The sequence below is a fragment of the Chenopodium album genome, chromosome 14, assembly GCF_948465745.1.
Source record: "Chenopodium album chromosome 14, dcCheAlbu1.1, whole genome shotgun sequence".
Taxonomy (NCBI): domain Eukaryota; kingdom Viridiplantae; phylum Streptophyta; class Magnoliopsida; order Caryophyllales; family Amaranthaceae; genus Chenopodium; species Chenopodium album.
The window spans coordinates 24,960,001-24,965,711 of NC_137847.1; the positions used below are offsets into that span (position 1 = coordinate 24,960,001).

Consider the following 5,711-nt stretch of genomic DNA (forward strand, 5'->3'; position numbering starts at 1 on the left):
TTTTAAAACCCTAGATTTATAAATAATTGATTATTGAAGGATTATGATTTAGGGTGGTTTAAACCTTTAATTTAAGTGTTTTAAAGCATAATTACAGCAAGTTTTTATTAATATATATTGCTGGAATTTTTTGTAGTATGCTAAAAACCTACTTTCTTTAAAGAATTTTAATTACCCATTAATTGGGATTAAAGTATGAGGTTTTAAATAAAATTTCAGAATGTTTTAATTAATTTATGAGTGGTTTAATAAGAGTATATATTGGTGGAAATTTGTGTAAAGTGGATTTTTATGCTCTATTATGATTTTAATTTGTAGGAGACTTTGAAGTGAGTGAATTCTATTAGTCGTAGCGATATTAAGATCGTATTCAAGGTACGTTCGCGTACTTAGCACATTTTTGATGATTTAGTAGCATGCTAGATGTGATTAATTAATTCCAAGTAGTATCATGCTAATTATGATTGGAAATTGTGGTTTGTTGTTATTGGTGATTGAATTATGAAGCATGATTTATTTGTGATGGATTATTGACTTGGAAATAATCGTTTGGCATGTTGAATATGAACCACACTTTTATTTATGGCATGATAGTAAGCATGTTTAATTAAACTAAATGTTTTATTTGGGTTGTAATAGTAAAAGGGAATTTTATTATGGTTCATATAATTTTTATTGATGCTATAAGCATGGGAAAGGAGCTATGTAAGTGTCTATGTACACGAGGAATAAATTGTATGTTGGTGGCTTAGTGCACTTAAGGTGTTTTTAACACCGAGGGATAGGATTTTTGGCGCATTAAGGGTTTAAGGTGTCTTTGACACCGAGGTAGATTTAAAAAAAGTTCAACATTAAATATTATGTGGTCACTAATTATTCAAGAATTAAATTAAAGTGTTTAATTGTTTGAATAATTAATATGATTGTATGATTATGGTTTAAGAGTCATCACCAAGTTTAATAATATGTAAATAACGTAAAGTAGAAGAGATTACGCACCAAAACTGTTGGAACGTATGTACCTTGAGTATGAACCTATGGGGGTAGTTATGGGGTTTTATATTTAACCATAAATTCTACTAGGAGTACAGGACGCTATATTTTCCTTTTATTATTATGTGCAGGAATTCCCCCACCACTTACGAGTGGTTCTTTTATACTGGCACGGTTAGCTCCCGTGTTAGTACCCCTTTATTGGGCTAGATTAGGGGGGAAACCCGTTCGTTGCGTAATCAAAACAAAAAAAATTATTTAGTTACTTAGTTGAGAAGTTTTGTTGTATGGTGTGTGCTTGACAATAGGTGCAACAAAGTAAGTTGTGTGTTAGTGTGTTTAACTACGCTTATGTACTCAGCTTTGCTGATTGTGTGTTTGTGTATTTATTGGCCTTGTCTTTACCTTGGCCCTATGATGACCCATTTTTAATGGAGAGTAGTGGAAACAAGTAGAGAGAAGCTTTTCAGGTGATGAAGCATATTCATGATGGGCATTAACTAAAGAGCGAATCATGCTAGTTTCCATAAGTTTATGATATGTTTATTGCTTTAATTATTTTATGATATTATTTTTTTTGAGACTAACGCAACGGTTTTGAAATTGGTTTAGTTTGGTAAGGGCCTACAATGGTTCCAATTTGTAAGTTTGACCATTTTTTACTTTGGTTGACTTTACTTTTGTTGGTTGACTTTTTAAGTTGAGTCGTTTTAAATTATTTAAAGGAGAGTCTTCAGTTGTGTATCTTTGATTGTTTTCTTAGCCGTTTTCATGGTGGCGATAATGTCTTAGATTTTCCTATTTAGAGTTTTAAACAGGGAAAAATAGGTATCTTAAAAGAAAGGAATTTCTAGGGTGTTATAGCTATGGATAAGGCTAGGAGAGAGAGCAAGGTGCGGGGTAAGGTTCCTATGGAGGAGGGTGATATTGTAAGCTCCAACCGAGTGTTTTATGAGACTGATGAAGGGATTACTCATTTTACCCCTTACCATAGTGCTGAGTGATTCCTTGTTAGCTACCCCCCTTATTTGCTTGTTTCACATTGATATTGTTTCTTTTGCCTATTTAATGTTAGGATTTAAGCTTGGGGGGGGGGGGGTAGCTCTTTATAAGCTTAGGGGAATATTCATGTGTTTGGTTGTGCTTCATTTCCTTTCCCCTTTGCTTTTACGATTAACTTCGCCTCTATTTTTGAGCTTCTATTCATTGATGTTGGTGTGTTGGTGGTTAGTTGTTGATGGTTGTTTCACAAATGCTGATTGATAAAGGGTTCAGAATTATTAAAAAGCTAATTATTCAATGAGGTCAATTGATCGGAATGCCTAACTAGAGGCCGCTTCCGATCAGTAATATTAATGTATAATTAATAATACAACTTAAACTTGACTGAACCCTACGTGTCACACCTAATCAAGTAACCAATCCTTGACGACAAATTAATCCTATGAAAATAATAAGTCGTTAGAGTATTATGAGCATAGATGTCGGATGTCGAGCTAGGAGCATCGAAATCGAGCGTCACAAGTCGAGTTGGGTATATGAAACGACGCGATGATAAAATCAAGTAATTAACAAAGTAACAATACCCCAAGCATCGGAATACCCCGAGCAAACCGAGTACTATGGGCATGGCAGCCGCACCAAGCCAAGCAATGCTAGCATCGCTGGCTAGTGCGGGCAGCCATGCTAGCCATGTGCTAGCATTGCGCGTGCTAGCAACCCTAGCAGGCTTACAACATGCTAGGGCCTTGCTAGCTACTGCTAGCACCACATGCGAAGCACAACAAGCACCTCCCTGCACCAACAGCTCGTAACAAGCAAGCGTAGCTTGCTGGGCTTGCATGCGGGGGCGATGACAGCAGTGCCAAGGAGCCTGCATCGATGCGTGGCTTGCTGGCTGATGAGTGGCATTTATGCCGCTTTTCCACCCCTTTTCTCTAAAGGATTCTCCCCTCGTTTGCACTTGTTTAAGCCTCTTTAAGCGTTTTAACCTTAGTTTTGATTTTTCCTTTCTTTTCTCATGTTTCCTTTCTTTTTCCCCTTTTTGTCAATTTTACTAGAGTTTCTTTGTTGCCCTGTAGGTTCTTGGCCTAGTTGAACGAACCTTGGAATGCACGGCGTGCCATAGAGAGGGAGCGTGAAGATCAAGAGGAGCTGAAGGAAGGAAAAGCACCTAGGTTCGGCCGAACCCCACAATGGCGTGGTCGAACCTGCTTTGAGGTGCGGCCGAACCATCTTGGCAGTTTCAAGCTAGAAAATGGCAGTTTTTTAGGAGTGACCGAACCTCCCAAGTTCGACCAGACCAAGATCAGGAGGGTTCGACCGAACCTACCCAGGGTTCGTCCGAACCTACCCTGTGGTCCGGCCGAACCTTCCCCCTGTTCGGTCGGACCAACCTTTTTATTCCAGCTGCTTGTACGGTTTTGTTGGAGGCGGTTATTTAGAACGTTTTTAATGTAATAGAGGAGGATTAGCTTAGGGGGATAGTATGTACATTTTAGCCCTAATCTAGAGAGAGAAACTCCATTAGTAGAGAGAGAAAGTGTGGATTTCCATTGATGAACTTGGATATTGAAGAAGGAGCTTGATTGAATCTTTGTAAATCTTCATCTTCAATTAATGAGCAATCTCTTACTCTCTTTCTTTACTTTTGTATTTAGTTTTGTTTGCTTATTTTGATTTTCCTTCTTTGCTTATTGATCATGTTGATGCTTATTGATTAGATGATTGATATTGTCTTCAATATGATTTGTGAGTAGTCACCTAGCCAAGGGTGTGGGGATGGTGTAGTTGTTAATTGATTCATGCTTATGATGTTGGGGTTAAGTTAATGGTGATTAAAGTCTTTGTATGTTTGATATTCTTTAATCTTCTTGCAAGTGCACATTGTTGGTTGATTAAAGGTGAATCTTTGCTAACAAGAAACGGAAGTTGACCTAGTTAAGGTTCATTGTTATCGATAGGTCATTGATTGCACCTTCTAATATATGGTTCTAGTGTGGAAACATAGAGGCTATGTTAGGAGAAATCAATTAACCCCGAATGGCGGTTAGATTGAGCTTTATTTCGATATTCTTGCATGCTTAGTTTACCATTGCTTTGCTTCCGTGTTATTGCATGATCAAATGGCATCTACATCTACCCACTTCCCTTGGTGTTTAGTTATATTGATCCTTAATCATTCTTAATCTGTAGTTTAATCTCTTAGTTATTCACACTTCTTGTCCCGAGGTAGCTTAAGTCTTAAGTAGTGAATGTGGTGTTTATGCATGTCTCCTTGTGGTTCGACCCCTATGCTTGCCTTATACTCATATTAGGTTTGTTTAGGTTATATAAATTGTATTTGATCTAGGGATAGATAATTGACGACGCGTTTGTTCCCTTGTCAAATTGGCGCCGTTGCCGGGGAGACGACTTCCATTGCTTTTTCATTACTTTATTTGAGACTATCTCATTCCTTGTTTGTTAGTATTTGCTACTACTTGTTACCTGTCAGTGCTTACGTTCTCCTTAGCTTTGTTTTATGAATAGAGGACGAACCCGCTCAAGGTCTTTGATTCCCATCGATCCGGAGCTAGAGAAATCTTTGTCCTTACTTCGGAGATAAGCGAGAGCGTGGAGTAGAAATTCTCACACCCCAACGAAAGAAGGAGTAAGAGAATTGGAAGATAATCCACCATCTTCACCCTCACGTGAAGACTTAGATAGTCCTAATTCACCATCAAGTCCCGGAATCAACCCCTTTTCAATCTTTAAGTCCGAAAGTGAAGAAGGTTCTAAAATGGGAGAAAATACACCTTTGAGTCGTCTTGGGGCTCCCGAAGTCTTTAGAGCCCAAAGTGGGATCCTAACCCCTACCACTCAAGCCAACAATTTTGAAATCAAGCCCAATTTGATTGCTTTAATAGAGAGGAAACAATTCTCGGGTGGAAAATTTGAGAGCCCTCATGAGCATTTGAAAGAATTTGAGAAGTATTGTGACACGATCAAAGCCAATGGAGTGGCTCAAGAGTATATCCGCCTCAAGATGTTTCCATTTTCTTTAATTGGGAGAGGTCTAGAATGGCTAGAGAAGGAGGTGCCCCCTAATTCTCTCACAACTTGGGACCAAGTAACTACGGCTTTGTTGAGGAGATTTTATAACCATAGGAAGACCGCCGAGGCTCGGTCCTTAATTCAAGGTTTTCGCCAAAAGAGTGGTGAGACTCTAAGTGCGGCATGGGACCGGTACAAAGAGCTTCAACGTCAATGCCCACATCATGGGATACCCAAGTATCAACTCATCCACACTTTCTATGGAGGTCTCTCACCTCAAGGGAGAACAAGCCTAGATGCCGCAGCCGGCGGTCCAATCATGAACAAAGGAGAGGATGAAGTGGAATGCATCATAGAGGAGGCCGCAAAGCATTATGATGATTGGTATGAAGGAGAAAGGGAGGCTACTTCTAGCAAGGGTGTCTATGCATTGGAGCAAGCTAACACAATCAACAACCTTTCTTCCCAAATCTCCAAGATGGCCAAGCAAATGGACGAAATGATGAAAGAAAGGTCCAACCCTCATGGTAATACCTCCTCTTCAACCAAGGGAGGCAATGGTATGACTACTCCTTCCCCCTCTTCTTATAATAAAATGCATCAAGGATGCATGTTTTGCTCAAATTGTGAAACCTATGATCATGATACCTCCCATTGTGTGTATGCTTGTGAAGTTCAACCCC

The 5,711-nt window shown here is 39.0% G+C and overlaps 1 non-coding gene across 1 annotated transcript; it reads right to left on the minus strand.

Moving 5' to 3' along the window:
- Window positions 1-5,153: 5,153 nt before the first annotated feature.
- On the minus strand, window positions 5,154-5,259 carry LOC145580463 (small nucleolar RNA R71). Its single transcript, XR_014099499.1, has one exon. It is a non-coding gene; the product is annotated as a small nucleolar RNA R71 (small nucleolar RNA).
- Between the last annotated feature and the right edge of the window lie 452 nt (window positions 5,260-5,711).